Genomic DNA, 17,623 nt, shown 5'->3' on the forward strand with positions numbered 1-17,623 from the left:
ACAGAAGTTGTTAAGTTATTTGTCGTGGGTGGACTTTCACAATCTTCGTTTCCTTCTGTTAGCGAAGTGTTTTGTTTCTAATAAATAAATCGGTATAAATAATAATAAAAATGCAATAAATGTTTAATTTTCCGAGTAGATTTACAGGAATGTCGGGGTCACAGTTTGAGTACCGCGTAGAAAATAATGGCAGTCGAAGCTGCAGTTGGATTCGTGCTTTTAAAGTTTCCAGAGTCGGTGGCAAAGTGAATCGACTCGTCACCCTGGTAGTGACCACCTTACTTGCCAAATACCACGATTTTCCGATCAGCTCAGGACGTGGACATGTGAAATTTCTCATTCGCCTTTACTATTGCTTATTGTTTTCACAGGCAACACGAGATTGATCGCTTATCATGTTGGAATCTGGTAATTGCCGTCCGAATATAAAGAAAAACTGATGGAAACCTTTACTTCTCACACGGTGGCTGTTTAATGATTACGGTCGGGTAAGATTCCATTACTATTTCATTACGATTTAATCAATAGTATACGGGGGCGGCATCGGGTCGTGTACTAATATACATTGCGTCGGTACCCGAAGATTAATGCTGCAATATTTCAGCTTGATTTGAACCCGAAAAGCTTAGAAAAACCTTAGATTGACTGATTTGTTATTCTCCCGATTTAGTTAGCAGTGTCCAAAGTTGTATTCGATCAAGAACCCGTAATGCATGCCCCCACTACCAAAACTCGAATTAACTACATAGTTTCCACAATTTTGAGTTGTTCACACAGTTTGAGGTGCAACCTTAACAACAACAGCAATATCACGTCAAGTATATAGTGCGACATCGCGTATATGTATGCGCTTTGAATGTTCAAAACGAACCGGTCGATTCGTTCCGAGAATGCGGTGCCCCACAAAACCCTAGCCTAGAACAAAAGTGAGCCGTGCTATACATGCCGGCAGTTCTGGAATGATGAAAGGTTAAATCGGACTGGTGTAAATTAACCATTGCCGGAACACTATTCATTTTGATATTGAAGTTATGTACCACCAAAGTCTCTTCGGCATGAATTTACCAAAACAACGACAACAATATTTTCAAAGTGGCGAAACGACGCTATTGTTGGTTTCTCTCGGCGTTAAATTCTTCTTATGTTAACGTTTCTGACTCGGTGGTATTTACTATCACATATAATATCAGTGATTGTAAGGATCACTGACTTCGAAAAAGTTTTGATGGCGTTTTTAGTCACTGTATCGCTTTTCTTGTGTATCTACCCGACCCCGAGAGTGTTTATCTCTTGATCCGCTTTCTCTAGAGTTTCCCGCCCGGTTGACATTATTGCTCAAGTCTCCACTCACAGTCGAACAAGAAATCATCCACTCAACCGTTGTATAAACATAACTTTGTTTTCGCTTTTCCGCGGGCACCACACCGTACGCACACAAGTGCCGGTGATTCACGCGCGGCGCGACTGTCTTATCGCGGAATACGTTTCCCAAGCATTCGCCACGGCGCAAATGAGGAGTGTAATACACTTCGCTGTATTGAAACGAGGCGACTGCGTCATTTCAATCCGGCGGTAATATGGTGACGACACGGAAAAGCTGATTGTATAGTATCCTCTCGAGAGTATGACTGGATGATAAAACGAGCGGTATCGAAGTATGCTACAGTTTGTGTATACTTATAATTACACCCGTCCGAACTTTTGGGATGTTTACCACCAAACCGCGCAATATATATGAGGACTGGCCCTCGTGCAGTGATTTATATACAGATATGGTCAGATTTGTTACTCCAGTTGGAGCAGACGTACCGTCGCGAATTTGTACTCAATCATATGTCAAAGTGAAAATTTACAAAATATATCACGAATACGTCAAGGGAAAGCAGAAAATGAGAAATCCTGAAAACTGCTCAAGCAACTACATCCGGCAAATAGAGGTGGTCGAGGGGTCGCATATACTTTCAACAGGAAAAAGAGGCGTTGGCCACATTCGAAATATTAGGATGCACCACCGTAACCAACGCAAAATGACTATCAACAATAAATATAGGTTCTTGGAGGTATACAGAACTTCAAAGTACAATTGAATATACTATTCAAATATAGGTTTTTCAGTTATCGTAATACGTGGGTTATTTCACGTGGCTTTTTACGATAATTCATCTCATAAAAGGCGATGGAAATTTCCCGCAAACAAATTAATACCTTTTACAAATCGAAATTGTAAAAAATACATAGGTTTGAAGTAGAATGATGAAGTAGACTGATGAAGTATAATTATAAGTGGTATAAAAACATTCCCCCATTCAGTAAGTAGTGCAGGTAGGCAATCTCTCTCGTGTACTTTGAAAACTTGTAAGCCCCCTCCCGTAGCCACTATTGCCTTTAGAATGTAGAACAGTGATTCCCAACCGCGCGGTTCTCAGAGCCGCAAGAAGGCTACCTTGGAGCCGCATGCCTATAAATGTAATAGACGACAGTTGTTATTTGTTTAGATGAATAGTTTTAGTCAATTACTCATTTTCAGTATATAAATGCTAAAATGAGAGATATTAGATACGTTTAAAGCCGTCCAAGTCCGCTTCTGAAAACCGGGAAAGAGAATTCTTGCAGACTAGCGTCAAACTCATGTATGAATATTGAATACCCGTCAGAACTGTCAATACTCTGTGGACAGTAAATTTCGACATATAATTTTACTAACATCAGAATAATGGCTCATAGTCAAGTATATATTGCAATTAGTCTAATATTACTCAGCGTATAATGCCCCGCAAACTTCTGCATTAAGTGCTGGAATGAATGAAGAGCTATCACATAACGACATAATAGTATGTTGTAGTAATGATATGCATCTTCGGTTTATTTCAATGTATATCACTCGCCATACTGCGTCTACCAATGCTAAAATAACCGATGTAGAATCTACAGAAGTGTATGTGCATACATTTAGATTTACATTTAAATTAGCTGGATGGTGAGATGCAGAGGTAGGCTATAGCTAACTGTAAATTCTCGTTATAAATAGCCTATTCGAGTGTTTTCATGCGGCTCCGTACATAGACTACTCTAAAGTATGAAATGCGTCTCCTACATCCGAAAAAGTTGGGAACCACTGATGTAGACCCACAATATCATACGACTGTATGCGAATCAACAGCAATTTCACCTCTATGGTTGGATTCGCATTATTTGTTATGTGTTACCCTCCATTTGTGTATGCAAAAGCAAGTCATTGCGTTGCAGCATTTTGACCTGGGTACTATGAAATTCATCAATATTTCATACTCTTGTCCGTGCGATCCTATAATTCATACTTAGCAAATTGCATGAATAGCGAACCATGGCGCGAACAAGAAAATCATAATTAACAGATTGTACGATACTCACTTTTCAGAACATGTTATGCTACCAAATCAACGCAATTGGACCAGGTAACATGCCGATTTCGACAGAAACACAACCACTCAAACTCAATGCACAAGCCTTGAAGGTAGTATCCACGATCCCCCCTCTCTCTCTCTGTCTCTAGCTGTGAAAGTGCATGAGTATATATTTAAAAAAAAACGAATTTCTAAAATAGGATTTCTGAAATCAGTCAGACATTATGGGACAGTTTAGGAATTTTACAATTACAGATGGAATCGAATTGAGTATGAATCCTCGTAATAGGTTGACTCGACGCAGTTGTAAACATCTATGGGAGAATCAGTAAACTGTAGTTGTACGTACACCTCTGCTCCACCCCTACTTCTACGCAAAATGGGAATTCAACCTGGCAGTAATAACACGTAAATTAGAGGTATCAACATTAGCAATGTTCGAATATTGTAACCGAACACAATCAGAACCTAATCAGGGTTTCGGCGAATTGGATTTGAATCCACCACTAAAACAAGGCCCCTCGGCGAGGCTTCCGAGAATCACTTTTCGAAAGATCGCCCGGGAGATTGAATTTGTTTGTTTTCGAAATTACAAGTTATCTGCAAATGGATCTGAGCCCCATATCCCTTGCGTATCAATCAAACTGTAAAAGATATCGGAAAGGTCCAAACATTTCTGAACGGGCGCCCTCGTTTTCACGCCACCGAGATTAAGTTCCCACAGATCCCACAGGATTGTGTTATTATAGCGTATTTTAATCAAAATATTCGCTTTTTGAAGCGATGCCCTACAAAAATATAAGCTGACCATGACGAATGCGATGGAACTCTAACACCTTCCAATTTTTTGGTTCGCAAAACAACTCCATATGAACGGAGGAGGTTAATGTATAGTGAGCATTGCTATTCAATGGGAAGTATAGAAGTAGCGACATTGAATTCCTACCCAATTGCAAGTCGAAGAAGGCAGTTCCAAGACCTGTCGAATGGTAGTAGAAAATGAAAAGTCTGATAGGCACTCAAGTAGATTCAAAACCTGATTGGGTCTACGTATCGCATACTTTCGCCAGCCCTGAGTCCTTCCCGGATATACAAGAGACATATTCGCGACTGATACCAAATTAGTGGTACCACTACGCATTATAGAATCTTCGGCAACATATTCAGTTACCGCTCTTATGACAATTTCATTAATAGATGTGGTGCAAACTGATGTCAAAATAACCTACATTTCGAAATGGAAATTGTGAAGGTAGTTTTTTGCTGAAATATATTCTAGCTCGAGGGACTATAGTTAGTGTAAGTATAGGCATATGCATATGCATGCTTAAATGCTCTGAAAGAGTAGAAGTACTAGCTAGTGACCTAAAATTGTTGTTATTTTCAGTTGCGGAGCTGGCGCTGTCACGACAGAAATGTGCACCTGATTGTTTCAGCCGGAACCTTCATGTAGATTTTTGACTGTTTCCATATCGAAAATTAGTAAGAGTTTTATATCGTTGGTAAGTCGAATATAGTCGGCCCGGCATAAGCCTGGGATATTTTCAGAACTCACGCCGAATCTGATGCGACCCGAATCCGAGAAGCAGGACCAGACCCCCGCCAACGTCTATCCAAAATTCAGCTAAACATACGTTTCCAGGCATCGATTCGATCTGTTCCAGGGCACCGTTCAAAGGCCGACCGATGACACAATTGTATTCGACTCAGTACCGTGAGTGCCCATTTAGGTCAATGACGCCCATATTTGCTACCGAAATCAGAATATATGCCTGTCACCTAGACCAGTGGTTTTCGACCTGTGGTAAGCCAAGTCATTTCAGGTGGTACGCATTCAACGCATTTCATTTTAAATAAAATTTTAGTTTTCACACCTCGGTAACGTAATTTTTTACTAATTTAAGAAATGTCTTCATCGAATGCAACAAGTAATACTTCGAGTCATTCGAATCCACACCGACCAAATCAGCTTGTGGTGAAGAAACAATTGCCAACATCACTATACACCAGTAGAGTAGTAGAGCCATTGTTAAACTGTGTTATCAATAATTGTGGACGGATTAGCTCACGGGCCGCATATGTGTCGAAATGTACGCGCCGATTTTTTTGCTAGATCACCCATGTTAATACTTCTATGTATATAAATCTCGAATAAAGTTGAGTTTTTGGTTAATATGTCGGTACCTGACATTTCATAGAACTCGAGGTTGTACGCGATAGCAAAAAGCCCAAGAACCACTGATATAGAGACGGTACAGATCGACAATCAGTGTACAAATCCATCTTGTGATGTCATAGTCGTGATTATCGTAATATAATCAACAGGTGCAACACCAACGGGTTGCGGGTTCGAGTCCGACCGAGATCGACTCCAGAATTCATACCCAAATGTTGGAGGTACATCCTGGCTTTTCCCCACCAACTCATCCTTGTAGGCTGTGTCCTATCAAAGCCTAGAAGTGAGCCGTGCTACAGCCGCAGCTACGGAATAAAAATGAAAAAAATTCGCCTGATGTGAATTAACTTAGTAGTGTACAAACACTATGGATACCAAAACAAATTAACCGTGCGGAGACAATAACATGAAGTGATGTCCATGACATGAATCAATGGAGATAGCATTTGTGGTCTGGTATCGGTTCGTGTGGCCAGTACTACCCCAAGTAGTCAGCGTTGCTACTGCAGCTGAAGTAGCGATTTTAAAACATGTCAAAACTACTTGAAGTGGCAGTTAAAAATGCACTTCATAAAAGTATTCAAGTAGGTTCTTCAAGGGAAGATTTGCCTTATGGTTCGCATGCCATTGGTCGCGTACTAATCGGCGGTGGCTATTATCGCCATTGGAGGGTGCGTTTATGCGACCAAGCAGTATATGACTAATGGCCCTATAAAAGTGGCGCGATTTTCGGAAATATTTTCAGTTAATGTGACACATATCGCCCGGTTTTTGCGACAATATGTCTTGTAAACGTGATGCAAACATTTTCCAAATCCATTTTGTAACTTCCAAAATCCAAACGTTAAAATCGTTAAAGTAGTCTTGCTTGGGAAACTAGCAGTACAGACTTGGAAGTAGTATTAAATATAAACAGTTTACTAAGTTGTGCACGTAGGAAAAAACCGCCTGTGCATTCCTAATACCTTGGCAAACCCGCGACCATATAGCCGCAGTCGCATCAAAGTGACTTAAGTCCATTTTACACATCTTGAGAAAATTGACTTTACTTCAAGTTTTTATCTTCTTTCGGCCATATATTGGACCGTATTACCTTCGAATTATTGAGACAGACATAACAATGGCCAAGATATTGCCGAAAGAAATTGAAAATTTTCAAAAACCATATTTTTCTGAAGTTATGAAGACGGACCTTCAAAATTTGAAAACTGGACATAGGCTACTTTGATACCACTGCGATGATATTTGGTGCATGATATCTCCACTCCCACAATGCTGGTCTATTCGTGATGAGGATTATACCCAGCTTACAAGATTTTGTTTCCTGGAAGCCAAATGTTGCTTGAAACCGGTATTGTGACACGAAATTGCTAATTCGCATGTGAAATGGATGTGGTATTTGTGTTTAGTGATTGAAGGAGTGGCCCGTTTGCTCGTGTTTTGTAAACGATGGCGTCCCGTTTGACACTGTCATTCCCCGCTTCATCTTCTTTCCTGGGTGCGCAGTTTCATTTCTATTCGACGGTCATAGGAACTTAACGATTGACCGTTTTTACGCAGTAGTAGCGTGAACTTTTTTGTCGCAGCTGCGGCGTGAATATGACTGGAAATGGTGCACTCGCGACAGATTACTGGCGCTACTAAGTCGGCAGCTGAACCGATGCACGTTTTCCGGCGTGGGCGTCGACGGCAAATATAAGGCGACAAAGTGACGAATTGGTTTGCGGTCGGTTATTTCGTAAAAGCCAATGAAATGTGACGATTGTGTTCCGGGTGTCTTGGTGCCCCTATAAATATTTTGATATCACGTATGCAGAAGCAGCAATTACCGATACATGTCAAATCTACTTCCAAGTGAAATATATAAAAGGAAAGTCCTGAGAGTAATCAAGAAAGTAATTTCAAATGGTAGACTTCATCCAGGGGTGGCATAGATTTAGTAGTTAAAAATATAAAAATGCTATGCACTAACCGCGATACAGGGGATATTTTAGTATCAGTCGAAAATAAAGGATAGGCAAGTAGTATGAAAGGTAGGTTGGCGTCGGATACTTTTAGCAGATAATAAGCGGTCGATACTTTCAAAATTATATGTTGTATCGTCGCGACTAACGAAAAATGACTTCTGACTTTACGAATATAGGCGCAATGTTCGAGAATATATTCCGATACCATGATACATGGCCTACTAAAAATAGTAGGCCATGCATGATACAAGGGCTATCCCGCATGTTTTTAGGTCAAGTGCATTCCTAAAACGATACAAACTACCGCAAAACTTACTTATAATGTTCAAGATACAAATTGAACATATAGTATCGCGGAAACACTGTTCAAGTCGAAGTGGGACTAGTTACTAGTACAACAACACAACCAGTTGATTAAGTAGTAGGCTACGTGCTGGAGTAATCTGAAAATGATTAGTACTTCTTTGCTGACTATCTCTATATATGGACGATTCAATTTCCCAAACACCGGCGCAGTCTAGGAAGCTAAGATAAGGCATCCTAGTCTCCCCGCAATTAGACCATGAAAATGTGCTGTCGTCGTTGTCTTACACGTTACAATGGGCCTGTGACGTCATTATCCTGATGCGGAATTTTTGCCCGCCTCAAAATGAAATCCTGACTTCATCCATGCCACTGTCATGCCTCCTTCATGTTTCTCTTCAAACGTTGTTACGTCATAGTGTATATCAATTTATTGTTCGAAATATCGTGCTGTAATTATCACTGTGCGTCCTTGAAACGTATCGCAGATATAAGCGCGCTTAGTTTTCGAAATTGGTTCCAATCGAAGCGACTGCAGAATATACACCTCAATACAACACGCTGTCAACCACCAAAATAATATCATGAATTTCTCCTATTCCAATCGTCATATCCTCGTAGTTAAACTTATGAATAAGATATACAAAGTGTATGCCCTATTCCGGTGTGTGTTTACCGTGTATATATGAATGTCACGTGAGTATAGCCTACTCATTATTATTGACTCCGTTAATTCCTACCGTTGCAGGTTCAACCAGGGGCGCAAGCGTACATACATCAAGTGCCGGCGATAAATACTCATCTCATCGTCGGATCTGCACAGGCAACACATAACAGTAAGTGTATGCGTTCTTTGCGCGCCAATCTTTAAGCAGGAATTAGCGCGTAATCTCGGGCCCAATCAATCCCTGTACGAAGGGTCAATGCATTCTAGAATGACTAAAAAACTGAAATGATTATCATAATTGCATCAGCAATTAGAATTTATGCGGCGCTGGACATAGATTGAAATATCCTATTAATTACGGGCTTGCACTAAACAAACACTGCACTTCATCAAAGGCAGCGGCGTTCCCGTCGAATGCAAGGTAAATTCTTAAAACCCATACGTGTCATTAACAAACGAGGCGCAGATGTTGGTATCCTACACTGCACCCGTGTGTTTACTATGCTTTTTACAAGTAAAGCGATCAATTATAAGTCAAAATACACGACTCGAGATAAGCACACTATACCTTACTCGTTATCGGTGTTAGTAAAATTTTTGGAAAACCCCCTATTCGACCATTTTTCACACATGCTCTATTGTAACTGACCTATATCGCACTCGGGTTGGATAGTGCGGAGTGGTCGTACGACATTTGTTGCAAACGCATAACTGGTGAGATGCTTGTTATTAGCAATTTCATTTCCTGAGAATTCTCGAACACTAGTTCTCATGAACGTGGTGTGTTTGTCGGTCAAATAGTGCCAGTTACTTCGTGAGTGATCTATCATTTTTCGTGACGATTTTGTGGCAGATAGGAAACCGCAAGCTCTGAAACGGCGCTTGCTATTTGCACAGTCACACTCGGTCCCGATTCAAACTATCGTTTGAGAGCAAATCCGATTAATCAAATGAGCATTCCGCACAGGTCTTATGGAGATAATGTAGGCAAATCACGTGGTTTGTGATGCTGCTTTATTCGCTGTACCCGCTGCTCGCACCGCAGCAAAGGGTGTGTTAAAGGCTACCTATATCGTAATTAGCGCAATGTTTAATAATTACGTCTGGGAAACATCGATTAAATTGGCAATTCGATTTCGATTCGAGTTGAGCATTCAGGCATCAACTAATATGACGCCATTGCAAAAAGGTTAACTTTGTGAGTTTCATATTTCATACGCATCAGTGGGCACAAACAAAATAATGATACTTCGCAGCAACGATAATTTGGTATTTATTCACCACGACTATGGTCATTTAGTAGCGCTTTATGACGGTGCTGCTCTGCGATCAACATTTCCCACGAATCATTATACCACGAACATGCTTACTGCGCCGCCCTGTGTTACAATACGTCACTTGTTTTGGACACTGTGATATGACAGACCGAGGTTTCAGGCTCCCGCGGAGGGACGAAAGTATCGACGCTAAAGAATTTCCGTTTATAAATTTACTCTCAGTGCGAAAGGCGCGTATAAACTCGTTACTCGACAATATCTGCTCCAACTATTCCACTCGAATCGCTGTGCCCAGTCTTAATGAGCAACTCATACGTAAAGTAGATTGAGATTTGAAGAGTAATTACGTGTTACGGTTGTGACTTTGACATTACTTGATGATTACCGTTTGAAATTGAATCGCCGTGGCCTATAGCATATATATTGCAACTAGAGCTATAAGCATGTTATCTTGACTCTTCCAAGTATTTCGAAAAAGTAGAAGTATTCGTCACTGATAACTTACGGCTATATCTATTATTGACTTTCTTGCTCTTCCAGTAGCTCCAAATTGTATTACATGGCGTATTCTGAAGAGTAACGTGTAACGTCACAGCGATGCTAGAAAACTAAGTCGAGCTATATTATTTAAATCGCAATCGAATCACCTAGGTATTTAAGTCTTCCAGCCATAATGATGCTACAAGCTACACTATATACACACGCTAGGACAGAGTGTTTAAATGACTTTTCTTGAAAATGACATCATACTACTCATGTAGAAATTGGGTTGACTTTTATTATTTCAAAGTGAATTCAGCAACTAAACATTTCTTGAAATACGTGGTCGTGTCCTGAAAATCCGCGCCTTCGATTTGATATAATAACGAGTGCTGAAAATCCATTTAGACAAAGAAAGGTGGGGACGAATGTAATAATAACGGGTAACGCTTCCGACGACACAATTGGGCATGATCGCACCAACAATTTTTCTATTGAACATATAAAGTCACGCCTTTTCATTTCTATTTAGCAGCTAATCTTGAAGTTATTATGGAGAGCGGTTATGTATATCACAGGAGAAAATGGATTTTTGTAAACATTTCCAAGTGACCATGATTGACCTTACTAATGAAACTATTTATCTTTTACAAAATCCTCAACAAAACATCTCTATACAGCAAAATATTTGTATCAGTAGGCTCTTGGAAATTTAGCAGCTAAAATGAGTCTGCACAGCAGGATATTTCCTCTTTGACGGCCATTCTGTTTATGTGAGTTCTACTAGTGATGAAGATAAACCGCCTCGTGATTTTCCTAATTAAAAAAAAATACGAATTAGGTTATGAACGATCTTGTAAATTTAGAGGCTTCGCGGGCCACCTGAAAATGCTTCACGGACCCCGGTTGAGAACCACTGGTTTAAAGATTTAACTAAAGCTTCAATGGAACCTCGTTTAGGACAAACTAGGACCTGGGTGATTCGAATCTGAGTCGAGTGCTCGACTACTATCGAGTACGACGTCATAACTGTAATAATGACTTGAATATATTCATAGTTTCAATTGCAATCCTTTTGAGGGCACAAGAAGAAGAATGTTAATTACATGTCATCTAAAATTATTTCATATTTCGTAGCGCCTTGTCGTAGTGAGGGTTGATCACTATTACTTGACCTGGATTTCTAGCCATGAATATTAGCATCCTCGTGCAATATGTTTTTGGGAGCTGAGACAAGTCTAACCGAAGCTTCGTGGTTGCAGCGGCAGAACCGAAGTATTGAAACTATATTTTAAGATATTTAAATATTACATATGTGACGTAGGGTGCGAAGTAGGGGAGTGGTATAAACCACAGCTGCGACACCAGTGGGTTGCGGGTTGGAGTCCGACTGAGGTTGACTCCAGAATTCCTGTTGGGGTTTATCTAGTCTGCTCCACGCCATCTCAACAGTGTAAGCGGTGTCAGATAAAAGCCTAAAACTGGGTCGTGTTACAAGACGGCAGCTACAGAATAAAAAGGAAGAAAATCTGCCTGGTGTAAATGACCATAGTCGGCGATAAACACCATGAATACCACAAAGAAACAGACGCAAAGTGGTATATTTTAGTTGCCTGAAAAAATTGACTCACACTATGGATTCGAATCAATATATATTCAATATTCGACTCGGATTCGAATACCCGAACCTACTCGCAATCGAATCAGTCTACTACATGTATTATCCCGGCTCTAATGACCCCACAAGTCCAATCTCCGCAAATGGAATGCCATGCCACCTATAGTGAAAATCACATTGCAAACTCTCCACGCTGAAGACAGCGTCATTTTACCGCGAAGGTAATATAATCCAAACGATGTCATGTATTTCCGGTAGGCAATTTGCGTTGAAAGTTTGATAGGTTCTCGTACTGGCTTCTATTTCAATTCCACACTAACGGCTTTCTGGAAAGCGTAATGCTAAAATAGCGCATTTGTCTTCCCGGGCGCGACACGTTTCAATTACCGTAACAGGCGTGTTTTACGACCCGCGCTGTTTACGGTGTAACGCAAGCAGATTGATAGCGCCATTCGAACTCCGCAGGAACCTTTTCACCTCAACGCCATGAGAACTGACCTAATCAGTCTGATGTTTAGCGTGCCGTCAACATGACGAAACACAAGCCCGCCTTTTTACGGCCCGCTCGGTCGTCTGTCTTCATTAAGCCGCGGGCTCAGTGCAGTAATGCGCCCCGGTGATTTTCACAACTAACACAAAGCGCAGCGATATTAAGACGCATCGATTGCCCGATCGGGCCACGTCGCATTATTGCGCTAGCAAATTCGTTCATTTCCGCGAAAGATGAAGGGATGAGAGCGATAATTAGCTTTTAAGACGACAATCTTGTTGGTGTGTTTAACCAAGTTTTTCGTACCTCATTAAGCAGTGGATTTATCCTTCGCATTTTCAGCGTGCTCCAAAACACAAATCAGCCGGTGTAACGTCGAAGCGCTTATGCCGCTGTTGAATAATAAAAAATGATAGCCTTTTAACGCCTACCCGAAACGACCTCCACTGCGTTTCTTATGGTGTGTTATGATTGTCTCGTAAAAATTGTGTTAGTGATTGACTCTTTAAAGGAGTATTCCCGTTAACACCTCGTAAATGGCCCTTTCTCCGTAATGCCGAATACACGTTATGTATTCGCATATTGGTTTCGACAACACCAGACTCTCACAGGATATCTGTTGTTGTTATTAAACAGACGTGGTAGAACTAGTCATAGAAGAATAAGCGATTTTTTAAACTTGTCAAAACTATGATTGCAAATTGGAAGAGAAGGCATGAAAATTCGTTTGAAAAACCGGAAGATTTTGACCTAAAAAATCAATTTGGAAATTTCTGACCAAAAGACACTTAATTTTGACCAAATTTGATCTCGCGTACGCAAGTTAGGTGTTTGCGCACATAATGTTAAAATTGTACTACTTATCTTCATTTCTGGTTGGAACTGTCTGTCCTTGCGAGGTAGTTTGGTCAGAAAAAACGTTTTTCACTTAGAAACTGACAAATTTTGACACGAAAGAACTTGTATTTTAACTGGCCCAATGAAGAATTCCATTAGTTACACCACGTATTGTGGTAGAAATAATTAAAATTTGTTGTAGTACAACGAAAGATACTTTCCTACAATCTAGGGTAAAAAGTGTCTCCTTGCTAAGTAGCTGGCCAAGAATGGAAAAAGTACGTTCAAGGGCAGCAGTTGTTTGATGACAACACTGAAGTTGTGCGTGAATTGCGGGTGAAACACCGTGTTCCTTCATTCTGGCAATGTTGTCTACATCACAATTTTTCATCATGCGCTTCCTGATATAAGATCCATGCAATGCCCAAGCAGTCTTGCTTCAGTCAGGATATTGCATACATACATATAATCACTTGATTAGGAAGAGCCAAGTAGGTAGAGTATACTTCAATGCTCATAAAATGACCACTTTTGGTAGCTACTTGCATTATATAGTGCAGAAATCGACATATCAAAGTCATTATCAAATGTGTGTTTATAGCTTTGCAGATATTGTATATTCAACATTGTGAGGATTTTTCATTGTTGTGACGTCGCTCACTGCTTAACAGTGGCACTTGGAATGGTAATAGATATGAAATAGTTTGAAACCAACGTCGCCTTCCGAATCGCAGGCATGATACCATTTTGACACATTTTACATGCGAGCTTTATTATACAACAATCGAATTACGGCGTGGCAAATCGGGAATGGAGATTTATGACGAATCCACACTGCTAATTCTAATCAAACAGAGCACGCGTATTGACTAAGCTCCATCATCCGTAAGACAACAATGCCTCACTTGATATCATCCCACGGGCCGTTAACTGTATTTGAGGCGCGCTCTAATCTTACTCCAGAGATAATTCCGCAGCTAAAAGGTATAATAACAAATCTTTAGGTTGTAATACTACACTAAAGCCGGCCATTGTTGCGGGATGGCGTTCTAGTGCTTTACGCCCCGTTACGAAATCCTAGCGGCTGTAGGTTAATCTGCTAGGGCGCAGTTTAGCGAGTTGGGTATAGCCTGCGGAATATCATACAAGCAGTTCATAATCCATCTGCATCAGATGACCGATCGTTTTCGATAAGAGTTGAATAAACCAGGCGCGTCAGACCCTCGTGTAGGCGCGTAGGTGGCCTGCGAGGCGACAGCTAATAGCATTCCGTGTGTCGACAGATAACGATATACATTATTCCCACAGCTTTTCAAGCATATACACCGAAGGGTTTCGGTAATTGGCCGTGCGCGTTGCCAAGATGTTGTTTTGGTTTGTGGAGTATTAAAATCAGAGATTAATTGACGCGTATAGGTGGTCAGTAACGGAGTACGTCTACTTTGCCGGAGTACATCCATAATATACTGAATTTCTATTTGAAGACTCTTTTGACAATGATGCTCACTATTAACACTTTGACTTTTGAAAAGTAGATATTATTTTTGAGATGCGTTTTCGTTGCCTTCAGGAGTAAAATGCAGGGCTGTGGAGTCGGAGTCGGGAGTTTCATAAAATTTTCTCTTGTCGTCGGCGAAGTTGAAGTCACAGAAAATTTGTAACACTCCTTAGAATCGGAGTCGGAGTTGAGGAAGCACATACTTTAGCTGGCGTCGAAGTCGGACTTTGTTAAAAGGCCCCGTCTCCGACTCCAACTCCACGTATTTCGAACTCGAACCATATGTTACCAAGAAGTACCATTGCAGTTACAGGAGTCGTCACGTTCCCAAGTTTTCGAAACATCACAACGTTAATATTCTACTGTGAGTACAGTATTCGTAATTTTTGTGAACCATACGAGTCTAAAAGATGTAAAAGATGTATAATTTCCAGAGTAGACTTATAGGAATGTCGTAGTCGGTGTCGGAGTTCTTTAAAGATAGTAATATTAGGAGTCGGAGCTGGAGTCGGAGCTGGCGAATTTAAAATTCCCGGAGTCGCGGTCAGAGTCGGGGACGGTAAAAAGAAAGTGTGTGGCGTCAGAGTCGGAGTTGAAGTCGGCGTTGAAAGGAACCGAACCCACAGCGCTGGTGATATGGTCATAAAAACCGTGTGAAATAGCCCCGTATCCCGGCTACATATATATATTTCAAGATCGCTCATATTTGCAATGTCATTAGTCGTTCCAAAAGTCAATAGGATACGTCTTGCATTTTTGAAAACAGCCACATCCGATTATTATTAACCGCTTGAAATATGTCAAATCATCAGACGTAGTCACTGGTCCGTGAGGACGTACTTGTACTTTTTCGGATATCTCTATGCCTTGGACGTTGTTGTCCCAAATTGTCTCACATTGGTGAAGTGTCGATTCACGAAACAAATATATATCCAACTTTTCAGTATCCTGCTGTTTATTACATTACATGCTTACAGTAAGCTTACTGAAAACGTTGCGACGGGGACGATTTGTACGTGCGAAGGGCGTTATAAAGCGGATTAATGATATTATGAATTTTAATTAGTGCTCGGGCAAGTCGCAATTTACGAAGGGATCACTAGAAAACAATGCCGTTGTCCAATGCTCTAGAAACCCTACTTCTGTCTATGTGTTGTGCAGTGTATTGTTCCTGCCTTATCTCCAATTCTCGCTGACTCTTCGCTTCGTACACGCGAACTCCGAGATATCGCGATTGGGCACGTATTCGTCCATAGAACAAACATCGAAAGTACGGGCCGTTGTTGAGGCAGTAACGCTTTATCGGCACGCGCATGATTTATTGCCCGTTTCGTCATAATCGAACGGAATATCTCGATAACAAGTTTCCCGGAGTTTGTCGTGTCACAAGTGGACTATTGTGACGGAAATATCTTGTTTACGTAACGGGCGTCTGGTCGGACAAATATTCGCCGATAAGGATTTTTCCATTACCCCGTCTGAGGGCCGGTTTCAAGTGCTGTGATAGATCATTTCGTTCCATCGAATGCGGAATAGGCGTCCACCGAGCCGATTGTCTCCTCAAAAAACACTCAACAAATTATTTCTTGAATTACCAAAACAGCGATTCCCCGGTAAAGCATAAAGAGTCGTTGCCAGTTGATGGCGAATATAAACATTTGGTTGATTGATAAGCACGTAAGCCACGTATACGGTGTTGTTATGGGCGCGGCGAATGGCATCCAAGTTTATCCATAATTGACCTGGACGCTATGTAAACCCCAACACCGTATTGAGGCCAATAATGGCCAGGTACTAATCACTCCTACTTTTTAATAGTATACTAGCTCGTTTTGCCTATAGTTGCACTTTACTTACTCGTGTTATTATGTATTTAAACAACTTTCACTTCTACGTGATATGTTTGGGCAAAATTACTTACTTTCTGGAGTTATTATTTTTTTAAGTAAGTTTGCATATTCCTTTACGATTGAAATTGTCCTACCAACTGAGCGGAATAATCCCTACACCGCGGATGGATTTTATCTTCGCGATTCACTCTTATCACCCGCGCCTTCAAAAGTTATCATCTCCGATTAGCACTTAATAATATGCGAATCCTCGAACAAATCTACTTCTGGAAACTGCTTACTTCAGTGATTCCCAAACTTTTTGTTGTCACGGACCCCTTTAAACAAATTAGACTGATCAAAACTATATTTAGGCAGACGAAGTAAGAGGGGTTTTCGGAGTTCGATAGGGCACCGATTCCGAATATGACCATAGCTTTTCCAAATTGACTGTTGGTTTGGAGATCACCCATCGGCTATTTTGACCAAAATCTCCCATTTTCGCAGTAATGGCTGGATAGGAAATCGGCTCAGTCGTAGGCCTATCATAAAGTTTAGAAATTCAATCTGCTTGTTATTTTTACACACATACTTTTTGAAATCGAAATACAGTGTTTTGGCCAGGCGTCCAATTATTTTCAATAATAACATATTCATAATATTGACATGTTCCCATATTTGTAAAAGCAATTGTAGAGTCTAATTGAATAATTTATTCCTTTTCACTGAAAGTCGGAAAGGCAAGTATGCAGAACCCTCAAATTCCTATGGCAGAGGAATGTAATGATGGATCGATCATTCGCTGTTACATGGGACTTGAGTCCACTCTCCACGTCCGGGTTGATGTCGGCATATATCCAGCTTTTCATATCCGTTTTCTAAAATTCTCCGAAATATTGCAACATTCTCAAGCTTTATGGCGAAAGTTTCTCTCTGATTCCGATTAACGATGCCGTTAAGGTTCCAGCCTACGGCTAACTCTGGGTTAGTGTGTAATCACGCCTCCTCATGACGTATGTTTGCCACTTCAGCCGAACCGAATCGAATCCGTATTGTGTATAAATTGTTGTGATACGAGTCCATAGTAGTGAAAGGCAG

The 17,623-nt window shown here is 40.8% G+C and overlaps 1 protein-coding gene and 1 long non-coding RNA gene across 13 annotated transcripts in view; one reads left to right on the plus strand and one right to left on the minus strand.

The window, feature by feature from the left end:
- The window catches only part of LOC145435413 (uncharacterized), a 428,570-nt gene that overhangs the window by 287,173 nt on the left and 123,774 nt on the right, over positions 1 to 17,623 (minus strand). The gene's annotated exons all lie outside the window — the stretch shown is intronic.
- The window catches only part of LOC145436203 (uncharacterized), an 81,217-nt gene that overhangs the window by 54,824 nt on the left and 8,770 nt on the right, over positions 1 to 17,623 (plus strand). For 3 of the 12 annotated variants that reach the window (XR_013914213.1, XR_013914212.1, XR_013914209.1), the window contains 3 exons: positions 372 to 3,493; positions 4,771 to 5,097; positions 8,578 to 8,665. This is a non-coding gene — a long non-coding RNA (uncharacterized LOC145436203). Of the gene's footprint in view, positions 1 to 371; positions 3,494 to 4,164; positions 4,231 to 4,770; positions 5,098 to 8,577; positions 8,666 to 17,623 lie in introns of those variants that run through there. The other 9 variants (XR_013914210.1, XR_013914216.1, XR_013914211.1 and 6 more) reach the window with 7 other exon arrangements.

This window comes from Botryllus schlosseri, chromosome 3 (assembly GCF_051294905.1).
Source record: "Botryllus schlosseri isolate E-star chromosome 3, Bs_hap1, whole genome shotgun sequence".
NCBI lineage: Eukaryota > Metazoa > Chordata > Ascidiacea > Stolidobranchia > Styelidae > Botryllus > Botryllus schlosseri.